Source organism: Hyperolius riggenbachi, chromosome 5 (genome assembly GCF_040937935.1).
Source record: "Hyperolius riggenbachi isolate aHypRig1 chromosome 5, aHypRig1.pri, whole genome shotgun sequence".
Classification (NCBI taxonomy): domain Eukaryota; kingdom Metazoa; phylum Chordata; class Amphibia; order Anura; family Hyperoliidae; genus Hyperolius; species Hyperolius riggenbachi.
In genome coordinates, this window is record NC_090650.1 from 59,583,568 (window position 1) to 59,602,819 (window position 19,252).

Sequence of the window (19,252 nt, forward strand, 5' to 3'; positions counted from 1 at the left end):
GGAGCCTATAGGCACAGATGTCCTGGCATCCTAGACTTTGCCCTTCATGAACCTACAAACCTCTGCTGAACTGCACCGCTTCCTTACTTCCCTTGTCTGTCATAGGTAGGTAAACGTTTCCCTTAGCATTAGGTAGCCAGAGATATCCTCAGTATTAGGTAGTTTGTGGAGCCCCCGATTGAAGGTAGATCTCTTCAGTGCTGTGCCAAGAGCTGGGTGAGTAACCTCTCATTTACACTCTGCTCAGACATAGGCGACAGGGAAAGGAGGTGCTTGGGGAGAGGCAAGAGCCGCATTTCCATCATCAGGTGCCTATAGGCATGTGCCTACAGTGCCTTACGGTAAATCCAGCCCTGTATAGAGGGTTTTACATTTGTCCACAGCTCCCACTTAAAGAGACACTGAAGCGAAAAAAAAATTATGATATTATGATTTGTATGTGTAGTACAGCTAAGAAATAAAACATTAAGATCAGATACATCAGTCTAATTGTTTCCAGTACAGGAAGAGTTAAGAAACTCCAGTTGTTATCTCTATGCAAACAAGCCATTAACTCTCCGACTAAGTCTTAGTCGTGGAGAGGGCTGTTATCTGACTTTTATTATCTCAACTGTAAGTGAACTGTTTACTTTTTCTCTGCTAGAGGAGAGGTCATTACTTCACAGACTGCTCTGAAAGAATCATTTTGAATGCTGAGTGTTGTGTAATCTGCACATAATATAGAATAATGCAATGTTAGAAAAAACACTATATACCTGAAAATAAAAGTATAAGAATATTTTCTTTGCTGCTAATCTTCTAGTAATTATTCATAGTACACAACCAATTCACTATATCATATTTTTTTTCTCTTCAGTGTCTCTTTAAAGGTTCCCACTAAATTTAAAATTGAACAAAACAAATTATCAGAGCAGTTAAGATTAGTGTATATTATAAGTAGTACATATGATAAATTGACTGAAAACCATTTAGAAAGGAAGGTAAGGAAGGAAGGTATAATTTGCTATAGCAAGAATTTCAGGCTCACTGCCTTACCCGCTAACCCCATTGTCTACTCAATTAGTGTCTCCTCCCCACTACCATCTAGATTGTAAGCATGCAAAGGCAGAAACCTCACCCTAGCGTTTCTTGTTTCTGTGTATTTTATCAAAAGGACATGTACCGGTATCGGTAAGGTTTTAAAACTATACATCAGGTGTATGTATTTGTACTTGTGTCACTAGTTGTCCTGATTGTACAGAGTGTTGAACTGCTCATGTACTGCTAGTCTGGTCAACGCCAGCAGCCGTGGTCTCATCGCAATTGGAAGCCAGACAAGTCGGGAAACTAACTGGACAGGTCACGCCACAACCCCAGGTGACTCACTCACTGTTCTACATCTCTTCTCTTTCCTTATCTTTCTCTCTCTCTCTCCCCCAAGATAGACCAGGGGCATCTGATTCAAAGTATCGCTGCAGAAACGTTTTGAGTGCCATAGGCGGCAGCGGATGTCCCCCTGGTCCTTCTCTTGGGTCCATTCTTTATGGGTTCTCTACCTATGCTTTACTCTGTCTGTATTTATGCATTGTATCTACTGTATGTATCTCTGTATATATGTATGCGCGATATGTATCTACTGTGTACTTACTGCATGCTGCCTGTTCAATTTCTGTACTATACCACCACCGACCCTGTTGTGCCAAAATCAATTCCGGGTACAACTCACGTTGTACTTGGCGAAATAAATGATTCTGATTCATGCTCTCCATTACTGCATGCTTTTGCACTATGTACAGCGCTACAGAAGATGTAAGCGCTATATAAATAAAAAATAGTAATGCATTACCTTCTACCAATGAGATGACCAATGGGCATGAATTGAAAAACATTTTTGTTAAGCACCAGTAAACAATACATTCCACCTGTATGAGCTTCCTCTGGTCAGTGTTAAAGTATGATGAAAACTCCATATTAACTGAAAAAAAAAACATCCAATAAGAAATGATTTATTTAGCATACCTACGCTGTTGTGTTTTGTTTTTTGTGATAAAAGAAAAGCATATTTCTGCTGATTTCCATGTTTACTGTTTCTCTGTAATGCCACAAGTGACATCACTTCTGCCCATTTTCTTTTCCTTTTTTTTCCAAACCAGCTCAGTGTTATTTTATTTCCTTATTGCCACAGCTTGCTATCCCTCCCACAGCAAACATTACCCAGACAACAGGCTTACACCTCTGTGTAAAATCTCCAAGAGGGTGGTTATTCAATTACCTTCTGGTCATAGTGTCCTTATCATATCTGAAATAAGAAGCTTTTTGTTATTTAAATATTCATATTTGGATTTTGCAAGCACCTGTAAGTGCTTCAAAAAGCTCACTTGTACACTATGAGCTCCTATACTTCCCTTCCCTTTTAAGCCTGATGTAATTATGTTATCATTGTTGAGCACCTACTCCTCCTGCTATCTTTTACCCCTGGTGGAGGTAATATTTTATGGGTACATGGCAAGGAAATGAACAGCGCTACTTAAAAACAGACAAGTGCCTACCTGCAAAAGAGTGCAAGCCCCACTTGTGGGATAAAATACACACCTAGCATACACATGACCTGTCTACCACTGGAGGATGGTGGTTTCCTGTAACAGCTTGCATGCAACCTATTAAGTACTCGTCCCTCCCACTGCGAAGAAGTCAATCCTCCATGGGAGGGGACCTAACACTAACTAAATCCTAACCTATGTATATGCATAGCCTGGGTGAGGCTAATCAAGTAAATTTGAAATTTGAAAATTGCGCAAAAGGTGGATCAGCGCATCACCAGGCCGCCTCCGAATGGAATGAATCGAATCAGCTCACCTCTGATTCGAGGCCATTATGTTTTTATAAAAATGGAGGAATTGGTCCACCAACCTGAGTGGGGATGAGTTTTCTCCACAAGCCTCTTTCAGTGGTTGCTTCTGTTTGTAAGTACCCACTGGTTTATCTCTTTTCTACAATTTTGGACTTTCTTGACCAGGGGCGTATCTAGACTTAATAGGGCCCCCCTGCATAAATGATACCATGGGGCCCCTTGGTCCCCGATCCCCATGCGGGTCATGTGATCGGGAGTCGGTGAATGGCAGCAGAGAGTGTTTTGCTGTGAAGCAGCCTCAAAAAAAATTACACACACTCCTGCAAATTGTTTTTGCTAGATCTTTTTGCTAATTGGTTGCACTTGTGGTTGGGGAGGAGAAGGAGGATAGGCCCCCTAAGCGTCTGGGCCCTCCTGCAATGGCAAGGGCCGCAAGGTGGATTGCTACGGCCATGTTCTTGACACTACACAATCAGGGCTCCTGGTGTATTTTCTGTTTTTTTTTTGTTTTGTTTCTTAGATTAGTACCCATTTCTCACATTGTATGATTACACTTTTCAAATTTACACCACCCATTAGCCCTGCTTAATGGAAGATTTTTTTTTCCTGGAACAAGGATTTATTAAGCAAAAACTGGTCCCCTATGCATACCTAATAAGCAGATATGAACCCCATGCAAGTTTTACACTGGGCCCCTGAATAACTCTATACATAACAATTAATATAGACACCAAAACCTGCCAAGGATGACCCTGGCTCTGATCATTAGCAGCCTAGCACCAACAGAGAGCTAATACAGCAGTTGAAAGAGGGCACCGGTTGGACCCTTCTGGTCCAGAGGACCCATCGTGGTTGCAACCCCTATTGCTATACTATTGTCTCTATTGGTCCATTTGTACGGCTCAGTAAGGATGTTTGGCGGTAAATTAATATTGTCCAGAATCACAGACAAATTTGAAGTCCTGAGTTCCTGGTCAGTGTTTAGCAGGGAGGTGGTGGAGTGGATGCTGGGGATGGTGTTCTACACGCAAGGTAGAAGAGCAGACATACAGGGGAAAAAATAAAAGCTTCATTTGTGCTATAGTGGGAATAATCATCTCTATATGTGCTTTGAATGGTGGTAATCATTAACGATGCCTTTCAATTTATTTACACCTCTCACACACAGTTGTTATACATGGAGATACATTTCTGGTGGTCTGTATCATGTGATTATTAAACATACAGTGTTGGGAAATTATTTTGATATTGTACAAAAGTAAGGTCAAACAATGCATTTCTCGGGTATTTCCTGCTTCATTGGTTCAACACAAAACACAAAAAGTGTCTCCTGGCCAGCATAGCTTAAACTCCAGCGCCTCTATTCATAAAGAGTCCCTAAATTGTAAATTACAGTTTGGTTTAAACCTAATAAGTTGCCAAGATGTATAAAATCACACATAATAAAGTGTGATTTTCTCACCTCCAGGGTTCGTATTCCATATATGGTCTTGAAATCCCCGCCCCTTGTCTAACATTGGCCCTGGGACATTTTTTTTCTTTCCTAAAGATAGGTGAAAGGATGCTGGGGTATTGAAATCATATCTCCACACCCTATGTCCTTCTCCCAGCCTTCTCCCAGCCTACAACCTCTGTGAAAAGAGATATAATCTAATCCAGACAGGCAGACAGACATCTGAAACAAGAATGATAGCAGAGAGACATGATAAGACAGGCTGCAGCTGTTCTGCTGTGTCTTCTCTCCCCTACACACTGTGAAAAGAGAAGTAATTTGATGCAGGCAGGAAGAGAGCAGGGGAGGGAGGGGCAGGGGAGGGAACCAGGCTGGAGTGGAGGACACATGCTGAGTGTGTACTTCAACATGAGGATAAAGAAAGAAGTGCTGCTACAGATATAAATGTGAGTCTGTTCTATCCACTGTACTAGGCGTAAACTTTATATGTTCATCTAACTCTGCACAGTGCATAGACTACATATATGTATTTCCATTCAAACCTTTTTTTGACTGGAGGTGCTCTTTAGGGTCTGTTTGATGAATATGAGATCAAATCACCCTTCTGAAAATCTCTACTACCTCCATAGGAGAAGCAGGTTTTGTTAAAATACTTGCAATGTATTTAGGTACATTTAAAAGAACAGTTTGTTCTATTTCCCTCTCCACCAAAAGTTTGAGTTGAATCTCAGCAATCCAGCACGGGAAGCAGGTGGACACGGCAAACTAGCAGTGACAGATGGTGCAGCTTTCTATCTCTAACTGAACTGCGAAATGTATACTGGACATTAGAGATGATGATGCATAAATCTCGTGGTACTTTTGGAAGGATAAAACCATGAACCTTTCAAGGTTTTATGGCAGAATCCAGCCTTGGGAATAATATCTAATATTCGTATTTTCCACCGCCAACATCTACAGTGCAGACTGTTAAAAAGCAAATAAAGGGTCTCTTAGTGGAAAATAACACAGAGTCCGCCACTCAGGCAGAATGTGGCGATGCACCCACAAGCTGACTGTGCTGTAATTAGGCCTTGCACTTGTTTTTACACATGTCTTTAGCTATGACAGGTGTCTGCGTAAGGAAAGAAGATTGCCAAGGCTTTTGATGGACTCAGGATGGAAGGGCGTTTATGGTAACAGTGAAATGTATCATGGGAGAAACGTTACAAAGAAGTGCTAACTCTGTGTCCTTATGCTACATTAACCTTACAGTAAGGGCACGGCCTAATGCATGAGGATCATTTCCAGTGGCGTAACTAAAATTCAGCAAAGCTTTGATGGTGCCCTTTCGATGTTCTCACCCCTTCCTTTGCCTCCCATTGACGCCCTTAATGGCCTTGGGGCCCATCTCATAAAAAAGGGTGGCCATTATGATTTTCAAACCCATAGCAAGTGTAGCCACAAAACACCTGATCCTAGTATAGACCCCTATATCGGAGGAAAGGAGGGATAATAGTTGCCCCCCCCCCCCAGCTCTGGCCCCCAGAGAGCTGCTTCCCTCTAGTTATTCCCCTAATCCTTTCCAACCTTTTCACTATAATGAGCATTGCTCAACTATGCCTCAACTGGATCAAGGGTAATCGGCCAAACAGGTTCAAATGTCCTACATTTAGAAGGTCCACCTCTGTGCGCATTTGAAGTCAATGATGACCATTCCTGTTGTTTGATTTTAGCACTGGAGGGCACCTACAGTAAAACCTTGTGAGAGGTTAACCAAATGCATAAGGAACATGTTATTTGAAAACAAAGGGAAAAACATGTAGAATGTATTTGAGAGCAACTTTAAAAGGACAACTGAAGTAAGGAAGAATACGGAGGCTGCCATATTTATTTCCTTTTATACAATACCAGTTGCCTGGCAGTCCTGTTGATCTATTTGGCTGGAGAAATGCCTGAATCAAACCAGAAACAAGCATGCAGCTAATCTTGTCAGATCTGACATTAATGTCAGAAACACCTGATCTGCTGCATACTAGTTCGGGGTCTATGGCTAAAAGTATTAGAGGCAGAGAATCAGCAGGGCTGCCAGGCAACTGGTATTGCTTAAAAGGAAATAAACATGGCAGCCTCCATATCCCCTCTCACTTCAGTTGCCCTTTAAAAACACTCATTACCTTTAATTTACTTAACCCCATGTGCTGCATTTTGTCTTCCATTTGATCTGCACATTTATTCATGTGCATTGGGCACCTTTTTCTTTTTGCAGCACCCCACATGATACATGGGGCCAGATCAAATTCACATCTTCCCTTAAGTTTTCTCCTAGGTAATGTTTTTACGTTGTAAATAAAATGCCTTTTTACTCAGAATCATTTTGACAGAACTTATCACCTACTTTTTGGTAATTTTTCAATTGCAGAGTGCAAACTTTATTTTAAACAGACAAATAAAAATTATATCCTAGGAGAATACTTAGGAAAAAAGTGAATTGGATGAGGACCATTACCTTCATGGCCCATGTGGCATTTAACCACTTCAGCCTTCAGTCGTTTTCACTTTTTGCATCCGAGCAATTTTCACCTCCCATTCATTAGCCTATAACTTTATCACTACTTATCACAATGAACTGATCTATATCTTGTTTTTTTCCGCCACCAATTAGGCTTTCTTTGGGGGGTACATTTTGCTAAGAGCCACTTTACTGTAAATGCATTTTAACAGGAAGAATAAGAAAAAAACTGAAAAAATTCATTATTTCTTAGTTTTCAGCCATTATAGTTTTAAAATAATACATGCCTCCATAATTAAAACTCATGTATTGTATTTGCCCATATGTTCCGGTTATTACACCATTAAAATGATGTCCTTATCACAATGTATGGCGACAATATTTTATTTGGAAATAAAGGTGCATTTTTTCCGTTTTGCATCTATCACTATTTACAAGTTTAAAATAAAAAAAATTTAGAAATATTTCATCTTTACATTGATATTTAAAAAGTTTAGACCCTTAGGTAAATATTTACATGTTTTTTTATTGTAATGTTTTTTTTGTTTTGTTTTTGTATTAAACATTTTATTTGGGTATTTTTGGGAGGGTGGGATGTAAGCCATTGTTTTATAATGTAAATGTGTCTTGAGTTTTATTTTTTTCACTTGTAGTTGTAGTTTTACTTTTTGGCCACAAGATGGCGGCCATGAGTTTGTTTACATGAAGTCACTCTAAGCGTAACACACGCTTAGAGCGACGTATGGGGGACGTTACAGCCAGAAAAAGCACAGCTTCCGAGAGAAGCTGTCGCTTTTTCAGCGGGGGAGAGCAATCAGTGATCGGGCACCATAGCCCGATTCACTGATTGCCAGGCTAACGAACCGCGGCCGGGAGCGCGCGTGCACGCGCGCGATCGGCCGCGGGAGCGCGCGGACACGCACATGGCCTCCTGGGCGTAGCTACTACGTCCAGGAGGCCAAAGTAGTTAAAGAAGACATCCAGCTCTGGTTGTTTCATTCCTGAACTGGTACTACTTCTGATTGACTACACTGCTGCTAATTTCGAGCAGAGTATGGATCAGGGATGAGCAGAAACTACGCCAGTGCGAATTTATGCATCGTAGTTCGCATCTACGCATCGTAGTTCATAGGCAAAGTTTCAAAACTACGCTTACGATTTTACGCATTGCGAAGTACTGTTACGCGTAGTTTACGCCCCATACACGTAGTTCACATGTGTATTGCGCAGTAAACTACGAATGCGTTATTCGCGTCTACTTTTCCACGTACGATTGTATGCTTACAAAATTACGCATCGGAAAGAATGTACGCATAGAAGAGTTCATGGTACAAGCATTTGCAAAGGATTTAATGCGTAAATTTTTCCGCATAATGGCATAAACGTCCACATACACTTCGCTTCGCACTACGCGTAATTGCGTATTTTAACGTGTAGTCTATGAAATGCATACGAAGTGAATATTTGATTTCAAAGCCGTAGTTTGGCAAAGCGTAATTGCGTAAAACTACGCGTAGTTCCAGCGTAGCAAAGTTGGCTGAGTGCGACCATCCCTGGTATGGATAATTGTGTGTCACGTTTTCCTGACCTGCCCATCCTGGGCATTTACTTGAGTCTTCAGCAATTGGGCAGTGGGTCCATTGAACAATGGGTTAATTATTTCTTAACTCAAAAAGTTGGGAGGTATGGAATGGATATGTCCTCGAGGACAGGAGTTCGACACCTGTGTTTTAGAGCAGAGGTGAAATTCTGAGCTCAGTTCCACCTTAACTGGGTCAAAATCCATAATATGCTAAACTACTACAATTGGTCAGCCTTCTTATTTTGATTGATCCGACAAATTTACATTTATGCTGTTTGGATAATTGCACTTGCCTTTTAACTACAGAGAGGCATTTTATAAGTGCATTTACCATTTCAGTTAATGAACAACCTTACTGGTTACTTTCCACAGAGTTAAGCAAGGAATGTAAGTCTTGTTTGTTGTTCTGGATTAGTTGGTATGTGGATGTCTAACCTCATCACCACACTGACCAGAGAAAAAAGCCTACGCCGCACTAACAACTATTGTTTTGATTTCCTCACCATTTGCCTTGTAAGTCGACTATTTTGAACCATTGCTAATCATCATTTTATATTATAACATTTCGAGGCATTTCTAAATGTTTCCAAATGCCAGAGATGCAATGACTTGTGTGTTCTGTTTCTGGGAATAGTGTTCAAAGAGACTTTGTAGCTCTCTGTAAAGCCATCCGTCTGAGAGCAAAGAAACACAGATAACTTCAGCTAGAGAACATTTCTGCTCTGCATGGATCAATATCCCTGCCAAGACAGCAAGCAGGAAAGACAGCTGCAGTTTACATTTTGGACTTTAATGGATTATATTGTACAGCTATGTTAAAGGGTGCCTGTCACGCAAGAAACATAGGTAGACTAACAATACTGCTAAACACATTAGGTATCATGTGCTATCTGCAATTACCTTGATAAGAACAAGGAGTTGTGTATCAAGCAGCCTTGGTAGAACAAAAAACACAGGAAAAGAGCAGAAGCCCGATATAGTGTAGTACATCAAAAATAGTTAAAATAAATCAAAAGGAAGGATACTCATGAACCAGGGTTGGGTAGATCAACCAGTAGAGTAGATCAACATCCCACACTTGGGTTGTAGACTGGCTTCACAATGTTTTGGTCGATCTCTCTAAAAAGATTAGAGAGTAAAAATACTCACAATAATTTTTACAGTAATTTTTCACCTACTTTCTGGTACTTTTTCCATCCCAAAGTGCTAAAAAAATTTAAATTGAAGATAAAAAAATATCTCTGAGGAGAAAACTCAGGAGAAAAAGTGAATTGCATATGGGCCTATGTCTCTTCCCTCAAGAAGGGTAAACAAACCGTTACGGGAGAGGAGAGGTGCCCAATGTATAAAAACAATGTTAAAGGAAATGAATAAGGTTTGCTTACCCTCATATGAAGATCTAGGCTAGTATATAAAAAAAAGAGTTTTAATGCACATAAAGACAACGTGTTTCGTGGGCTACAATCCCACTTCCTCAGGTCAATAACAGGCATGACAGTGTGGATATGGCCAGGCAGTGAAGGAAGCGATGTAGCCCACAAAACACATTGTTCTTCTGTGCATGTGTAAAATTCTTATTTTAAATGAACAAGAACACACATATGATACATTTTAACCCACCTGCAAGAAAGAAAATTCTCAGAATATTTTTAACAGCACTTTTTCATCTACTTTTGGTACTTTTTCAATTGCAGAGTCCTGAAAAAGATATTTTAAACAAAAGATGAAAAATTATCTCCTAGGAGAAAACTTCGGAGGAAAAATGAATTGAATAAGGCCGTTATCACAGCTCAGTGCTGTTAGTTTTGGCGTCTGAGCTGTAAGCACGTTGCTGTGTGGAGTGGATTGTTGGATTGCAAGAGGGATTGTTGGAATTGGCAAATTCCACAATTGACAAAATTCTGAAATTTTGCATGGAATACGGTATTAGCAATTTGAATCCCTGATTTACTTCCAATTAGGGCTGCTCAAATCCGAATCCGGGAGATACCCGGATAGTTGATATCCTGATATATCTCAGTAAACCCATGCGGGGTTGGCGGTGGGGTCAAGCTTACCTGTCTGATGTCTTTTTCGTCCGTCCCTGGCACCTCCCACGATGCGCTCCACGCGGCGGTCACATGACTACAAACGCTTCCTCCTTCCGGGTTGAAGGAGGAAGTGTTTGTAGTCACGTGATGCACATGGGAGGCTCCAGGGACGGACGAAGAAGACGTCAGACAGGTAAGCTTGACCCCCCACCGCCCACCCCGCACAGGTTTACTGGGAGATATCCGGATAGCAACTATCCGGGTATCTCCCGGATTCGGATTTGAGCAGCCCTACTGCCAATATATTTTCTCACTATTCATTCATTGTGAAATTGGTGAGTAGAGAGGAAGTCGCACAGGGCCCTTTTCCACTAGCAATCATAATCACAAATCACAAACACCAGTGATTGCGATTTTTCATGAATTTTGTTATGCGATTGCATTGCATTATCTCTCTTAAAATCACTCCAGAAAGCGATTGCAATTTACGATTTACAAATTGAATCACTATAGTGGAAAATACTTCTTATGATTTCTATGATAAAGTAGCAACCCTAGCAATTGTAAAATCACTTGCGATTTGCGATTTTGCGATTCAGCTGTGCAGTGGAAAAATGTTGCACAGTAATAGACTCCAGCGGGGAGGTGAGTAGATTACTGTACATCTGCCATATACTCTGGGAGTGCAGGATCATGGGAAAAACAGGAGGCAGGGGACATAGAGGCAGCATAAAATGTACCTGAGATGACTCAAAAGGAAAAATTCATACATACCTGGGGATTCCTACAGCCCCCTTCGGTCTGATTGCTCCCTCGCCGCCGTCCACCGCCTCCTGGATACTCAGCAATTCTCCTGGTAACTTCAGCCAGTCAGTGCCAGTTGGAGCAGGCACAGTGCGACCACGCACGCTCCCATCATGCTCCCGCACCCTAGGAGCGTTCTGCACCTGTGTAGTGACACCCTCTGCACATAAAAAAATGCAGTCACACCCCCTCCCTGCTACATGGTCTGGTAGAAATCTCTGCCTTCCTTTCCCCCTCCTCTATGTAATAAACATAAACTCTTGGATGAACCAAGCATACACGTTTCTAATGAAAAATCACATAATGACATGACAATTTAATGTCTGCAACCAGTTTTAGTCAGTTGGATTTAATTAAGATTTATAAGCTATGAGTTCATTTGTTTATACCCCTGTTATCAGACCGTTCCATCCAATGTAAAAAAAAATAAAAAAATATTCCACCTCTTTTGCAATGCTGTTGTGTTAAAACGCTTAAATGGATAATTTATTATAGCAATAAATATGGGTTATCTAGATTCTATATTAATACGAGAGGCAAACGGTATCTCCAGATGTTTGCATGGTATAATGCTCCATCTGTATCTGTTCCCGCCGGTAAATGCTGAGTATGAATACAAATTCGTCCAGGGGTATCTCCCGCTAATGGCTGGATTTCACAATGGGATTTACATGCATGTCACAGGATGGATGTCAGCTATGTGAGCAGTTCATTACACCGCACTGTGCAGGTGTGGAACTCTATTATCTATTCCCTGGATGGCTTAAGTCTTCAGCCCCGGCCTGACCAGCGTTTCAAGCCCATCAATCTCACATACTGGACCTTGCATGTCTGTGACACTGGAAATGGATTTATGATGATACAGAAATGGAACTGCAATATGTTTCAGGGCGGTTTATGTACGCATTTGTCCACTTAGGGGGCTCTGCTATGGAAGGCATTCCAATGTTAAAGAGGAACTTTAGCAAAAAGGGGAAAAAATAAACCTTTGTTCTTCTTTGTTCGAAACGATTATTTACAGCATAAAATCTACTACCACAAAAAAAAAATGTAGCAGAACAGCATTCAAACGGTTAAAGGATACCCGAAGTGACGTATGACATGATGAGATAGACATGGGTATGTACAGTGCCAAGCACACTAATAACTATGCTGTGTTCCTTTTTTTCTTTCTCTGACTGAAATAGTTAAATATCAGCTATGTAAGTGGCTGACGCAGTCCTGACTCAGACAGGAAGTGAGTACAGTGTGACCCTCACTGATAAGAAATTACAACTATAAAACACTTTCCTAGCAGAAAATGGCTTCTGAGAGCAGGAAAGAGATAAAAGGGGCCAATAGTTCATAGATTTTAGCTCTGGCATACTTCAACGAATGTGTCATTGAGCAAAAACAATAAAACAGTTAAAACTTAAAAAGTAGATTTAAACATAAAATAAAACTGAGGAATATCTTAAAAGTCATTTTTAGGAGAAGGAAGATAGATACAATTGTTTATTTCATTAGTTTATTTCCGCTTCGGGTGTCCTCTAAGGCCTGCTTCCACTAGCAAATGGGAGCCGAAGGGATATGATGTGACTACACATTACGTCCGCTCTCATTCGTGTCACTTCCGCATCTCCCGATGTGGAAGTGAATAGGAGGGGACAGTGGAAACGGCCCCTTAAACACAGCACTTTGTTCTGCAGTGGAAATCTGTTTCAGCTTATGATCCGCATCCGAAGAGGTGATAAAATCTTCTTTTGTTTACATTCCTCACTTGCTACAATTAGTTACAGCCAGCCACGTGCTGAAATGGAAATGTTCTGAGCTGACAAGCAAAGACAGATAAGAAATTCTCACTAGATAGCTGCTGTATTTATATATTGAAATGTATTAATAAAATGCAGTGGCAGCTTTCAGAGCAGATAAACTGTATTTTGGGAACTTGTAATTTATATACAGGCAATAGTACTTGAGCACAAAAGCAAAAATGCTGAATTTCAGACCGCTTTAAAGTGTACCTGAGATGTTTATTTCAAAACATTCCAAATAATATGCTTTAAAATAAACCTGAGCTTAAAAAAGTACAGGCATGTATACTTAACTGGGGCTTCTTCCAGCCCTCTGTAGAGCTGTAAGGGGCCCCCTTACAGCTCTGGGCTCCTCTGACTCAGGAACTGCTCCCCTGCAGTTATGCCCCTGCAAGGGAGAATGGAGCGGCCCAGGAGGACAGAGAGGGACTGTCCTCCTGCGCCGGTCCATTCTCCCTTGCAGGGGCATAACTGCAGGGGAGCAGTTCCTGAGTCAGAGGAGCCCAGAGCTGTAAGGGGGCCCCAAATACTACTTCACTCCCTCTGGTAAAAGGGACCCATCCTTCAAATCAGGTGTTTCTGTGGCTATACTTGTTATGGGTGTGAAGATTAAGATATCCACACCTGTTTTATGAATGTTTGGGGCCCCCAGGCTGTGAGGGTCATCAGGGGTAGGCAAAGGAAAGGGTGTGACCACTGGGGGCCCCATCAAAGTTTTTCTGGAGGGCCCCATAATTTGTCATTATGCCACTGCTCCCTTGATCATGCTCCTGTGGCTGTAAGTGCTTTGTGCCTGCCCTGCACAGTTGCATGCCTTAAAGTGTAATAAGGATGCTAACCGGGCAATCCAAAATTAAAAATCACTATTACTTTTCTTGTTGATAAATGATCATTCCTCAGTTTACCTGACTCTTATTTGGTACATTGCCGGAACAAAGGAAGTTGCAGGGCATGCTGGGTTGTCCTTTTTTGCTTCTCTTCTTTCCCCTCAGACTTAACTAATGCAGCTTGATTGGCTGAAGCCTCTTTGCCTCCTGTCTCCCCTCCCCCCACACACACACCTCTGTTCCTCTCTGATTGGCCAATATTTCTCATACTGAGACAATACACTTTCTATTGCAGAGCTGGGTGGGAGTGCCTGAAGACTGGGAGGAGGGCGGGCAATGCATACACAATCAGGAAGAGTAGAGTAAGGGAGGAAATGACATCAGGATTGGCTTCAAAATAGACTCAGTTAAATGGAGAATCCTAAGAAGGATTTCCTGTTTTTTTTACTATAGAAAAATCACTAAAATCAAAATGTGGACAGTGCAATACATATGTTATGTAAGTAGAGCAAGTATTTATCTACTTATACATGTTTTTTTTTATGACATAGTATGGCTGACAGCTCCTCTTTAAAGGGCTGCTATCGCGAAAAAATGTAAACTTTAAAATACATACAAATAATAATAATAAGTATGTTTCTTCCTGAGTGAAATGAGCCATAAATACTTTTCTCCTATGTGTCCGTGTCTGTCACTTATATTAGGCAATACAAATCTCACAGAACCGACAGGTTTTGGGCTAGTCCATCTCTTCATGGGGGATTCTCAGCATGGCCTTTATTCTTTATAAATACACTACCTGAAAAGGATTTATACAAAGATGCTGGCCAGTCTCCATGCTTGCTTCACACTTTTCTGGAAGTTAGACGGAGCAATTGTCATTCACTAAGTGGTTTTGAAAATAAAGAAAACTCTGAGTATCCCCAATGAGGAGAGGCTACTTCAAAACCTATCAGTTCTGTAATTTTTCTACTACCTACTGTAAGTGACAGCAACATAGGAGAAAAGTAATTTTTGGCTCATGTTAATGTGGAAGATTTGTACTTCTTATTTGAATGTGTTTACATGTATATTAAATTTTACAAATTTCGCAATAGTGGTCCTTTAAGTAACTGCATAGACACAGAATGCTCCTGGCCATGGAAGCGCGACCAAGGCCAGTTCTGCGCATGCGCAGTAGTCACCAACTACGGGAGCTGACTGCAGGAGAACGGAGTGGCCTGGGAGGACAGCAAGGAAGCCCACTGCCCACAGGAGGCTAGAAGAAGCCCAAGGTAAGTATTAATGCTTGTACTTGTTTCATCTCAGAACGCTATTTTAAATGTTTTGAAATAAAATTGAAAGCTAGAATTACAGTATTAGTAAATAACTTGAACCTTGAAAAAAAGCCCTGGTCACATCCGCATGATCTGTTTTGTTTTTCCGCACCCTGTGTACAGGAAATCATGTCTGCCCAAAATGACGAGCTACAAAGTTTCAGATTATTTTTAGAGAACATCAGAATTTCCCACGAGTCACCCTGCCAGTTCCTTCTCCTTTTACTGCAGAAAACTTACATTGTTCCCGCTCTACATGAGCTGACAGCATGCTTCTACAGATCCCTATGCAGCAAGACTTGTCTTTCTTCGGAAATCTTGTAGCTGCTAAAATGTTATAATCATATCCAGACTTTACTTAGAAAGAGAAAGAAGGTAATAACTCCTGATGGGTGTTCAAAAGCGTTCAATCGCGCTGAGCACATCTCTCTGCTCAAACTGGCAGTCACATTGTACGTGTTGATGATCCAGTCCTGTAGGCAGTCTGAACACTGCAGAGGTACTGGAGTCCTGCGTGCATCAAATAGAGGTGCTGTGAAAAAAGAGTGCAGGATAAAGCTGAAATCATTGTTTTTCGGTAAGGAGTCCAAAGATATCGGTTTACAAAGAAATATGGCTTAAAATTAGCAATGGTTTCTAAAGTTATTTTTAATAATTGTAAGTATTCCAAAGCCATATATTTTAGGTGTAATCGTGTATATGTCTTGCATGTAGCTGAAAAATGTTGCAGATATTTTACTACTACTTAATTTAACCCTACTCTCACAAAGAACCCTCCCTCTACCAATGCCTAACCCTAAGTCCCTCCTGGTGGTGCCTAACTCTAAGACCCCCTACATGGGTGCCTAAGCCTAAGACCCACCTGGTGGTGCCTAACCCTAACCCCCCCGGTGGTGCCTAACCCTAAGACCCACCTGGTGGTGCCTAACCCATTTTGTACAATATTGGTACAGGTGACAGGTGATCCCTTCAATGTAGGAATGGATAACCTTAATCCTATGGAGAAAGGAAGACCGGGAGCCCTTATGGTTCAGTATTGTTAGGACTAATAGTGGCAAATTATTGTGGGTAGTTATACTCACAAAGATGGGTTGCAGTCCTGCAACCACCGTAAGTGCAAAAAGAAACCGTTTCCGCTCAGTATCCTGGAACCTTCTGGGACTGGGTGGTCGCTCCTCCTGTGGTCCTGTCTACTGGTGAACTGGGACAACAAGTAGTGGGGATCCGCACCTCGTAGAGGTGTAGGGTAGCACTGGGTGAGATATTTGGGGAGGCTCCCATAAAAGTAGATATAATAAAGTATATAAAAAAGGAGGTCTCCTACCTCCAATGAAGACTCACATGGGTGGGAGAAAAGGAGTCTTTATTAAAAAAAACTACAGTATAACCATTTTTTAATAAAGACTCCTTTTTCCCACCCACATAAGTCTTCATTGGAGGTAAGAGACCTCCTTTTTATATAATTCATTATATCTACTTTTATGGGCATCCCCCCAAATCAGGGGCGTAACTAGAAATCACTGGGCCCCCCTGCAAAACTTTGGATGGGGCCCCTCCCACCAAGGGGGCTTGGCGCTGTACACAAGAGCCTGATGCACACTGAATAGGGACTGTCTACAAATCTTTGTCTGCAAAACTTTGTATGATTCCTTATCAGTCGCTGACCAGATGCGGTCATTAGAACAATTGTGCAGAGAGCAGAAAGCATCTCTCCTTGCCCATGGTTCTCAGTCTCTCAGGATGGGGCCCCCTGTGGCTTCTGGGCCTCCCTGCAGCTGCATCCCTTGCAGGGTCTATTGTTACGCCCTAGCCCCAAATATCTCACCTACTGTAACACTTTATACAGGTACGGAATAGCCGTGTTTGCAGGATGGCTACATAATTCTAGATATAGATTTTATAGAGAGTGTCACCAAGATCCGTAAAGTTCCTGAGGGCCTGAGCCCACTAACGCAGTTGTATCTTCTTCTGTCCGCTTTTCAGAATCTCTAACATTGATGTGTAACTGAAAAGCGGACACAACTGCAGTAGTGGGCTCAGGCCCTGAAGGGTGCCCTCGGGTGAAAATTGCTGAGGAAAGCTGCCCTATTCTGTGCCAGGAGTTACACTTTAATTAGAAAAAAATGGTATGTGTGATTGGCCAACAACCCTTCCCCCCTGCTTTCTCTTCACCCCTTTCCATATAAACTGGCTCCAGTGAACAAAATCAGAATTCCGAACTGACATTTTTAAACATAACAAGCTGTTCTGAACATGTGCCAGGCACCGCAGTATCTGCCTCGCTGAAATCATGCACGATTCAGATCACATTTCAAGTCAATAAGCTCAAGTGAACTAAATAAGCAGCAGACATAAAGCGCATACAAAACACACAATTGGCCTAATCAGATCTCACTGATCTGATGAAAGGAGTTTCGGGATTTGAAAAGCTTTTACATTTATTTATATGTTTACTTTCCATGTCAGTTCATAGATCATAAGTGAATTAAAGGGAATTGATAATGAAACATTTGAAAAAAAAAAAAAGGTAAATGTACCTACAAATACCCAAAAGCCTTTGCACCAAACCTATAGGAATTCCCACGTGTTGGCAGTCTGTTTTCTCATATAATATGCTGGCAGAGTATACCTGCTGAATTACCGTTACAGAGGCTAACTGATGAGTTATTTTTACTTGCACTTTGCATTTTTATTAATCTACCCTGATATGTTATAGTGATCACTAAAAGGAAATGTATAGTTATTGGGAAACAGGCTGACAACTTTATTTCTTTTCTGCTTTTGTTGATAAAAATGTATTGCATGTAGTGCTGCTTAGTATATTGCAAGGCATAGGAGACAAATCTTATGTCAGCTTCAATAATTTGTTTTTGTATTCACATAAAACACGCCTTTCATAGTGATTCTCAGGGGTGTAGCTAAGGAGATTGGGCCCCAGTGCGAGTTTTACATGGGGCCCCAAGCACTCTATTGATATAGAACCTAGTGTTTCCACCCCACCCTTTAGATTATAAGCCTCTGGCAGGGTCCTCCATTCCCTAGTGTAATCTACAGGATCATGTGCTCATGTCCTATGACAGCCTGTACTTGTATTACTGGGCCTACCTAACCAGCCCATATTGCATGATCATGTATTTTGTACAATTTGCATGTATAACTTTGTTCTATGTTGTATAACCTTGTTATGTCTGTCATCCTTGTATCATTGTATATATTTATTGTCCAGCGCTGCGTAATATGTTAGCGCTTTATAAATACAATAATAATAATAATATGGAGCCCCCTAAACCTACCAAGGAGAATTTCAGTGTCAGAGAAGTTTAATCAGAGTAAGGACATGTTTAGTAGGATTACTACTATGAAATGCACAAATAGAGGTATTCATAACCAGCATAGCACCAATGAAAAAGGGGCCCTGGGGCGGTTGCCGCGTCTGCACCCCCTATTGCAACGCCACTGGTGATTCTGACGGAAACTGGCAAATAAGAGTTAAAGATTTCCATCTGTTGAATGTATTAGCCCAGTTGTCGAACATAAGTCCATACAAAGATGGCTGGGTTGGATTGAGGCATAGATGGCTGGGTGGGGCTGAGGCAGAGATAGCTGGGTGGGACTCAGGCATAGATGGCTGGGTTGGATTGAAGCATAGATGGCTGGGTGGGACTCAGGCATAGATGGCTGGGTTGGATTGAATCATAGATGGCTAGGTGGGGCTGAGGCATAGATGGCTGGGTGGGGCTGAGGCATAGATGGCTGGGTTGGATTGAAGCATAGATGGCTGGGTGGGGCTGAGGCATAGATGGCTGGGTTGGATTGAAGCATAGATGGCTGGGTGGGGCTGAGGCAAAGATGGCTGGGATGGACTGAGGCATAGATGGCTGGGTGGGGCTGAAACAGAGATGGCTGGGTGGGGCTGAGGCAGAGATGGCTGGGATGGACTAAGGCATAGATGGCTGGGTGGGGCTGAGGCAGAGATGTCTGGGATGGACTAAGGCATAGATGGCTGGGTGGGGCTGAGGCAGAGATGGCTGGCATGGACTGAGGCATAGATGGCTGGGTGTGGCTGAGGCATAGATGGCTGGGTGGGACCGAGGCATAGATGACTGGGTGGGGCTGAGGCAGAGAT

The 19,252-nt window shown here is 41.8% G+C and overlaps 2 long non-coding RNA genes across 3 annotated transcripts in view; one reads left to right on the forward strand and one right to left on the reverse strand.

Annotated features, from left to right (window-relative positions):
• The window catches only part of LOC137519624 (uncharacterized), a 346,634-nt gene that overhangs the window by 230,096 nt on the left and 97,286 nt on the right, over nucleotides 1-19,252 (forward strand). The gene's annotated exons all lie outside the window — the stretch shown is intronic.
• Nucleotides 12,751-17,742, reverse strand: LOC137519623 (uncharacterized). Its single transcript, XR_011021037.1, has 3 exons — nucleotides 17,664-17,742; nucleotides 15,367-15,658; nucleotides 12,751-13,000 (listed from the first exon to the last, which is right to left on the reverse strand). It is a non-coding gene; the product is annotated as an uncharacterized lncRNA (long non-coding RNA).